The sequence below is a fragment of the Akebia trifoliata genome, unplaced genomic scaffold (genome assembly GCF_017979445.1).
Source record: "Akebia trifoliata isolate Shusen 1 unplaced genomic scaffold, ASM1797944v1 Contig00900, whole genome shotgun sequence".
Taxonomy (NCBI): domain Eukaryota; kingdom Viridiplantae; phylum Streptophyta; class Magnoliopsida; order Ranunculales; family Lardizabalaceae; genus Akebia; species Akebia trifoliata.
Window position 1 is genome coordinate 22108 of NW_028237316.1, and position 9999 is coordinate 32106.

The window sequence follows — 9999 nt, forward strand, 5'->3', positions numbered from 1 at the left end:
TTGTGATCTAGTGTTACTTGCATTATCCGTTTAGAAAACCTAAACATTCGAACGAAGAACACAACCTAATTTAGAATTAAAAATGCCGTTGGTAGTAGACGAGCTGCGGTAGGTGCAGCTGTGAGCGAGCTGTTGAAAGCAATCTTAGATGCGAAAGATAAGACCTCCTCCTTCAAATCCTCCATGGATACACTCAAATCTACTCTGGAAACTATAATTCCTAAAATCGAAATGATTTAACTGTTAGATGGAGGATTAAATACTGATATCGATAATTTAATTTCAGAATTGAAGAAAGGGAAGGATTTGGTTTGTAAATGCTTGAAGATTAACGGGTTCAACATCTACCAGAAGTATCGGTATGCCAAGAGATTGGAAAATTTGGATGTTTCTTTGCGTGGGTTTTTTTCTTTGAAGGTAAACGTTGAGATTTGGAGCGATACGAAACGGATTTGGGCCCATTTGCAGCAAACAAGTGTTGTGAATGGAAAGGTGGATCAGAACAATTGTCGGTGTGCAGTTCCTGAAATCCCTAATTTTTCTATTGGAATGGATGTGCGAATTGAAGAATTGAAGATGGAGTTGTTTAGAGACGATGTGAGTATTATCGGATTGTGCGCACTTGGTGGATCTGGGAAGACTACATTGGCTGCTAAGCTTTGTTGAGACGAACAAGTGAAAGGTATATCTATCTATTTGAAATTTCGAACAACATTTTTTTTTTTTTTTTTAAATTATGGTTTGTTGGTTTTCCTTAGTAGATAAAAAATTTTCACATTGAATTTTATGCACAATTGAATCGTGGTGAAAAGAAGGAGAAGAGCACTTTATTCATCTTTGATAAAGAAACTGGAATCCACAAAGAAAACAAAAGAATTATTCTTAGAAAGATGAGGTTCTATTGATAGTCCAGATGTTGCAAAATGTATCTCTCACTATGGTTTAAAGTATCAGAATGTATATGTTGACACGTATCGGCATCAGCCGAGCCAATATGAAACATTGAATGTTTTAGGTATGTATCAATCGATACCATATCAATATTTTCATAAACCAAAACATTCAATCAATACGATATTTTAGACCTTGTCTCTTAAAATCATTTAAATAGACTTCCAAACTTGTAATTTGGCTCCACTTCTACTACTCTTAAATGGTAAAACTTTCTAAAAAAATTCAATTTCGTCTAAACTTCTTCTACTAATGCTAGAATACTTACTAATGCCCTTCTTAAACAAATCCAGACTCCAAATTACCCAGAAATAGTTAAAACAGAGTTGACTTCCAAGTGCATTTTTACCCTTGAAACTGCCCTTTTTTATATAGGTAAAGATAGATTAGTGGTTAGGATAAGAAGTATGGGTTCAAGGGGGTTTGAACCTCGGATGTGGTACTTTTTAGCCTTTTTTTTTTCTTCGTGATAATGAATGTGGTTAATGGCGTTTGGCATTCTCCGCGTTGGAGTGCTCGTCATATACTTTTCGAATTGGTGTTGTAATAGTTATTTTGATTTATGATCGTGAAGTTATGCCCATTTCAATTTATGATTATCACGAAGTTATTTTCTTTTTTTTTTTCTCCTGTTTTACTAAATAGCTTTCTGATGCTCTCTTTGTACAAAAAGATTCAAGGATAACATCATATTCTTAACCATTTCATGCTCGCCTAAAATGCAAGTGATCGTAAAGGGGATATTTGAACGGTTGGGTAGTGGAAATCAGTGTCTAGAATTTCAAAATGACGAGGATGCAGTGAAGCAGCTGGGATGCCTGATGAAGCAGAAAAAAGGAGAACCCATATTGTTGGTCCTGGATGATGTCTGGTTAGAATCATTCCTTCATAAATTTGCGTTCAGAACTGTAGGATATAAGATACTGGTTACATCGAGAACTGAATATAAAACATTTGATTCTACATATTCTATGAAAATGTTGAGTGACTCAGATTCTATGAGTCTCTTTCGTCACTTAGCATTCCCTCAAGATGAAAACGGAAACTTTGAGAGGTCAGATGTAGATGAAGATTGTGTGAATGAGGTACCTTCTTAATCTCTGATACTCACATGTATGCTTACAATCTACGTACATCAAGTCCTCTAACCTTAGGTATCAACCACACAATACTCACACACGTGCACATGCATGCACGGATCCACACATCGTGCCTATCTTATTTTCTGAACAAAATGTTACAGAGTCCGACTATGAAGCGGCCCTGCCACTTCAAAATTTTGGAAGAACCACCCTCGTAACATGACATGTGGTTTTTTGTATTTATTTCACGTCCCTAGTTTTTATCAATATTTGGGATACCTTCTTGAAGATACCAGATGTAATCAAAAGGAGAGGGTTCTACTGAAATTTTGAAGTGGGATGGGCACTTCAAACTTTTGATTTATTCAACTTAATGTTTGAAAGTAATGCCCTTCCATATATCATGTTTCAATGTGTGCATGCACATGCATGCAGGGATCCATACACTCATCACTGAGCAAATGCGCACACATACATACCTTGTTTTCTGAAAAGGTTACATGTTTCAAATAATTCAAAAGGTCGACCCCTGCAAATATGAGCATTGAATTTATTTATTTATCTTTTTGATAAGTATTGAATTTTGATTTATTTAAATTAATATTTAGTGATTCCCTTCCTTTGTATTGTGTTTATACTGTTTTTTTTATATGTTTTCTACAAAAAGAAATTAACAGGTTTTACTTTATTGTTATCAAATTATAGATAGTAAGAGGTTGCAAGGGACTACCCCTGACTCTTAAGGTGATCGCTCTCTCATTGTGTGGAGAACCTGCAAGGAAGTGGAGAAGCACAGAGAGTATATTGAGGAAAGGCTCCTCCATCTTCAACACACAAAAGGAACTTTTGCAATGTCTTGCATCCAGTTTAGATTTCTTAGAATATGATCTTCGAGAATGCTTCTTGGATTTGGGTTTATTTTCTAAGGACCAACGCATCCCCACTGATGTTCTTATAGACATTTGGGTTGGACTCTATGAACTATCTGAAGATGATGCTTTCGTCAACCCCCTTGAACTATCCTCCTGAAATTTCATTAATCTGGACAAAAGCGCTGGGTATGTTACTCTTCTCCATATTTTGCTACAAATGATTTTCATTGTTTGATGATATTACAGACTGACATAACATACATATCTTTACTAGTATAATAAGAGAAGTTGCAGTACAAGTGGTTAGGAACCAAAATTTGAGTGGCCATTAATGTCCCCACTTGTATCTTTAAATTTAATATAATCAGGGTCATTTTGGTAAAACCAAGAAAATTGTAACCTATTCACGTTGCTTAATTTTCAAAAGTACAAAAGTGTCATTTTTTTATTTATTATGTAATCTTCAAAAACCTTTTAATCAATATTTTAAATTACAAATAAGTTCTTTTGCCACCTTCTAGTTCAGTATTAACCAGGAGAATGACTACAATTTTAGCAAAATTTCCTAAGTGATGTGTTATTATAAATGAATAATTTCAATCGATCATATTTCCTTGATTGCTATTAGCACTGTATTCATCAACCGACAGGTTAGAGATGGTGTTATCTACATATATCTTAAAGAAACACGTCTCTCTTTGTTCATCAGAAAAGAAGCAGGGGAGATTGACGGAAACTTTAATGATCTAATTGTTACCCAACACGATGTTCTCCGAGATTTGGCTATTTATAAGAATCAGGAGCATCAATACATAAACCAAAGGAAGAGACTGATGATGGACCAAAGAGAAAATATTCCGAAGACTTGGAGGGATCAAGATCACCAACCTTTTGGTGCCTGCTTAATTTCTACACACAGGTTTGGTCATCGTCGTTCATTTATACCAAAGTGTTTCATTGTTGTTTCATCCCTTAAGCGCAACATGACTTATGGTGTATATTTTGCAGACGAAATGTGTTCTTCTAGATGGGAAAAGATGCAATTTTTTGAAGTAGAGGTCATGTTGTTGAGTTTCTCAACAGTGAACTTCACCTTAGCCATGTTAATCAAGAAAATGAGCAATTTGAAGGTTCTGATGATTTCAAACCATGGAAATAGGGTCCCAGGACTAAGTCAATGGTAATGGTCCTCTCTTGGTTACCTATCCCAACTAAAGAAATTAAGGTTAGAGATGCTTTGGCTTCCCTCCCTTACCCAAATCACAAAGCCATTGAAGAATTTGCAGAAAATATCTCTATTTAAGTGTGACTCTAAGTTTGATTTGTACTTCGACAATATAAACTATATATTTTCAAATCTCATTGAGATCGACATAGACTCTTGCTATTTGTTGATGGCATTGCCTCCAGGAATCTGCAAGATCCAGCATCTGAAGAAGCTCAGTGTCACCAACTGTTTTAAATTATCTTCATTAATCAAACAGATTGGAGATTTGACTGAATTAGAGGTTCTAAGGTTGCGAGGTTGTGTGGGTCTAATTGATTTACCGGACTCAATTCGAAAACTTGGCAAGCTAAGGTTATTGGATGTATCTGGGTGTGCTGGATTGAAGAGCATGCCTGAAGGGATGGGTGAATTATGCAGTTTGAGAAAGATTGACATGAGATGGTGTTATATGATGAGACGATTGCCGAATTCAACCATGAATCTGAGGCATCTAAAGTATGTTTTTTGTGATGAAAAAATGGGCATCCAATGGGAAGCTCTCACGATGTGTCTCCCTGATCTGAATATACAAGTACGTAGAAACCATTCTCCCTGAGCCTAATTATACAAGTGCCTAGCGACGATTTGAATTGGTTACCAATTTGATCTTCAAAGTCACAATCTTAACTCTTGAGGAAATATTGAAGTATCTAATTGTCATTATGTATCTATCCTTGTAAAAAATTATGACTATATTATTGTGTAATGTGATATAATGAACTCTAATAGAATTTATATAAAGAATAATTATATGAAATATTTACCTGAGATAAATCCTACTATGTCTGATTTTATTCATTATATTGAACTAATCTAATTTAATTTTTTTATCTATGTTTTGGTGTATCTCAATGCACCTTATTGTAATGTATTATTACATAATATTTTATGTCATCGCTATCATCATCATCATCTATGTTTTATGGTAATTTTTGAGGTAGCATTGTTGACTCATCTCAACATCGCTTGGGCTCTGGTCAGGATCATAAGCACCACACCCAATGATTGTTAAGGTTAAAATCTCTCATTACAAACAATACAACAGTCAGTATAAAAATTGAAACTGTCTTGACCAAAGCATTTGAGACAATTTAAAACAATGAATGTTTTGTTCGGTGTATTTTTGAAGCAAGAGTTTGTTGGAGTAGGTGGAGTTGGTTACAACTCTTGAAATTAATTCCAGCAGCATTTGGTTCCTATAGGAATTCAATTAAGGAATATACATAACTCCAACTTAGGTGTTTGGGCAACCAACTTGGAAATGGAGTTGATTATTAGTATTAATAGTATTATTATATTTTAAAATCTAAACTTAAATTTAAGTTTCATTGATCCACAAAGACAATGATCCAATGATTTTTAACTTAAAACGATCAGATATAAAATAACTGATTTAAAATTAATTCAAATGGAATTTTAAGGGGAAATTATTAAAAAATAATAATAAATAAAAAAAGAATTTAATTTGTAAAAAAATTAGATTTTTAAAAAATTATAAACACGAACTTTTTCCGACCCTTTAAAGGTCGAAAATGTACAGAGGAGAGGACCGGAAATTTCTCTCCTTCATTTTCTCTGTCCTACTTTCCCTTCTTTTCTCTCCCTTGGTTTCATTCTTCTCTCTCTCTCTCTTTTCGTTTTCTCTCTCTTATTTTCACTTTTTCTCTCTCATATATTGAGATCCTGATCATTATCAAGATTGTGATCGTGATTATGAGATCTTGATCTTAACCAACATGATCATGATCATGATGAAGATTGTGATCATAATCATGATCATAATCGTGATCCGCATCTTAGAATAATCATGATCACGTTGAATAAGATCAAGATATCGTGATCGTGATCTGTATCGTAAGACAATCATGATCACGTTGATTAAGATCACGATCTTGATCATGATCAAAATCAAGATTTCACGATCACAATTATGATCGTGTTGTTATAATCGATCAGCAAATAAATTGAAGAGGGAGATTTTGATCACGATTGTGATCATGTTGATTAAGATCACAATCGTGATCTTGATCTTAATCAACGTGATCATGATTGTCCTACAATGCGATTACGATCACAATCTTCATCACGATTATGATTATGATTACGATCATAATCATGATCACGTTGATTAAGATCAAGATCTCACGATCACGATCTTGATCATGATCAAGATATCAATATATGAGAGAAAAGAGGTGAAAATAAGAGAGAAAAAACGAAGAAAGAGATAGAAAAATGAAATCGAAGGATAGAGAAAAGAAGCTGTAGATACCCCAATTTGCACGAACTCGTTAGGAAAATCTAAATTTTCTCAAATTGGTTCCAACTAAAAACTCAAGCCTATCACGGGCCCGCATTGCCACGTAGCATCATTTTCCTACATACATGCATCATGTCATATAATTTGCATGCTCAACCTTGTCCCTAATCCGAATCCATCACCTATACCATAACCAAGGTCCAAGATAAAGCCCATCTTCTAACCCAAATTCAATTTCATTCTTTTAACCCACATTCAAAGTCTAAAGTCCATAATCTAAGTTCATTCTAAGCTCAACACTAAGCCCACTCCTTCATATCCCCTCAAAAGGTGACCCATGCTGATCTCTCATAAGCTCTCAATACTCAATGCATTATCTAATTGGAGAGTCAACTCCCCCTTGTGAAAATTCAAGAATGCCCTTTCCAAAAAGGTTGGTCAAATCAAAAAGATTATTTGGTCTTTAGTAATAATCCATAAAATTAAGAGAACTTCCAATCATACCCTTAAAAGGTGAGAATCTCCAAGTACATACATGGAGCTCTCTCATTGGTCCATTTCAAAAATATACCTCCACCCTTGCTCTATAAGTTATTTACAAATGAACTAAGGTCTACTTTTCACCTATCACTTCACCTTTACACATGTCACTCTCCTATTCACCCCCCCCAAAAGTAGTTTTGTTCTCTCATTGGTCCATTTAAAAAATATACCTTCACCCTTGCTTTGTAAGTTATTTATAAATGAACCAAGGTTTATTTTTCACCTACCACTCCACCTTTACACATGTTACTCTCCTATTCACCCTCCCAAAAGTACTTTTTGCTCTCTCACCTCTATTTACTAAAAAATCAAAGATCAAATAATGATTTTAGGGTTTCTTCACAAATGTCATCTTTACCCTTATACAAATGAAAATTTTAAAAAGAAATAACCTAAACCTCATGTTCATTCTCTTTATTTTTAGGATTGGACCATTTTATTCACAAATTTTTTTTAAAAACTCTATAAATACCCTCATTTTCTATAAACAATTCATACTTTCAAGCCACCATCTCTCAACCTAAAACTCTACCAAAATCTTTACTCATATCTCATTTCTCAACCTTTAACTCTCTCAACCCTCAACTACATCCTTCAACTCTCAAGTTCATTTCTCAAGCTCAAGTTCACTCAAGACTTTCAAGGGGACAAGGTGGGTATAATAGTTGTTATTTATTTTTTAAGTTGCATCTTCTTCTCCTATCATTCTCTTTTCTTTTCTTTTTACTAGTCTTTAAGATGTAATTGAGAACCCTTCTTCATCCCGAGTGGATTGAACTTCAACATTGGGCATGGAATGCTTAAGGCGATTTGATCGTAAGGATGGAGGTTGAAGTCCTTCTTTATCCACTTTTATCTCATGCATCATAATATACATCATGCACACACACCACATATGCTTGGCTATGATGAATAATTGTGTAACTCTCTTGATGGGGTTAAAACACTAAGTTTCTAGTTAAACATGCATTAAGGTTATGGATCTAAGGGAGCTTCATTCATGAAACTTCTTTAAAATCCTAAACCAACATTCCAACTCATATAAAAATATGACGAATTTATGGGATATCCTCTTCTATAGGATATTCCTTATGTCCACACTAACATTAAATCCTCTTTCATAGAGGTACATACACATCATGTGCACACACTCACTTCATGCATCTCATTCATTTTTTTTGGTATGATATTTTTTTCAAAAATGGCCAAATCTAAAAGGTAACCACTTTAGGTGGAGAGAATGTGATGCCAAACGCCTTCCCTATTCTCTAACCGAATCAATTTTACTAAATTTTAGGTAGACCATACATTTTCCAAGAATGAGAGTCACTATAATGTTGAGAAAAAATGATTTTTCAAAAAAATTGATTTGGGTGTCCATTCACACCTATTTCAAAAAAAAAATTGTGACGACTTTAAACAACGTAGCATTGAGGTTTAAAGATGAGCATTCTCATATCTACAGAGGTGAAAGTAGGAGAGAGAAAATGAAAAAAAGATAGAGAAAATAGGAGAGAAAACTTTTTAGCCCTTAAAGGGCAAAAAAAAATTTTGTGTTTATAATTTTTTAAAATTTTAATTTTTTTACAATTTTTTTTGTGTGTGAATTTTTTTAATAATTTCCCCGAATTTTAAACTAAACTAAAAATAATAAAAAGAATAATAAATAAAATGACAATGTAAAGATTAGATCAATTATATCTAACACAAGCAAATAATCTCATCAGTTTAGCAATGTTTATTTTTATCTTCATCTAATTAACAAAGCTAATGTTGTCGTATTAGGAAATAATTCTATTAGGCGCAATTAGAATCTCAGAAAATTGTGATTTAAGTTAATAAGATGAAATCAAAAGATTAACATGATATTATAATTAGCATGATTTAGCTTGAACTTATCTAAGTATAAATCATCAAACCATGAGTAATCAAATCAGATCTGATGATCCTTATTCAATAAATCATTATCACATGTAAACATTGAAACACAAATATAAATTAATAAACTGATTAAAATAATCTTGCACATGGCTTCATTGACCTTTCTAATAGAGGTCTAACCACAGATCATCACAATAATCATAAAATCAAAAATAAAAGAAAATAAGTGATTAAAGATGACAAAATAGAGAAATAATCTTATTTTATTGATCTTGATCTAAAACTGATAGTATCTCTTTCTAATTACAAAACTTGAACATAAAATAAACTAAAAACCTAAAAACTAAAAAATAAAAGAAATGTGGTAGAAGAAGATAGGAGAGGATGACTTCATAAGATAAGGAATGATATTTGGCTCTGGTCTCTAATTTATAGAAACTAAATAAAGGTTTCATAGATTCGAAGAACTTCCGTGTTTTACAAAGAGTTTATATCTTACTCTATTACGTCACAAATCATGTCGTCATAAATTTGCATAAATCTCGAGGCAATGTCTGTTAACATCATCACACCACCCAAAGAGATCTCGACACCGCGATTATTGTAAGCCCAATGGATCTAGATTTTGATCCGTAGTCTTGTCTTGGGTCATGGATTGCAATGTACTTCTTCTATCGTTTTGATTAATCCTTTTGGATCTCGTGACTTTGACATATATAAATAAATAATCAAAATTAGGCAAAAAAAATTATAATTTATTTGAAAATAATAATAAATATGGACTATCATTGAATTATGTCTATTTAGGGGATTTAATATATAATTAAACATTAAAGTCTGTAAATAGGCCCTAGAAATGACTTCATAGGCCATGATCATTGGAGTTGGAGTCGGTTACAACTCTTGAAATTAATTCCAACATTTGATTCCTTATAGGAATTCAATTAAGGAATTGTACATATCTCCAACTTTGGTGTTTGGACAACCAACTTGGAAATGGAGTAAATTATTATTATTGTTGTTTTTCAAAAAAATTCTAAATTTAAACTCGGAACTTTAAAGTTACATTATAATATGTTTATTAATTAAGTTGTGGGTTTAACCACATAATCATACTTAAAAAATACTCTCAAAAAAGAATAG

The 9999-nt window shown here is 33.1% G+C and overlaps 1 pseudogene across 1 annotated transcript; it reads left to right on the top strand.

Annotated features, from left to right (window-relative positions):
* The first annotated feature begins 243 nt into the window (after nucleotides 1–243).
* Nucleotides 244–4901, top strand: LOC147380891 (putative disease resistance protein At4g33300; annotated as a pseudogene). The gene is made up of 6 exons (XR_015174981.1): nucleotides 244–683; nucleotides 1622–2036; nucleotides 2739–3059; nucleotides 3556–3824; nucleotides 3933–4035; nucleotides 4099–4901. The product of XR_015174981.1 is annotated as a putative disease resistance protein At4g33300 (transcript).
* The last annotated feature ends 5098 nt before the right edge of the window (nucleotides 4902–9999 follow it).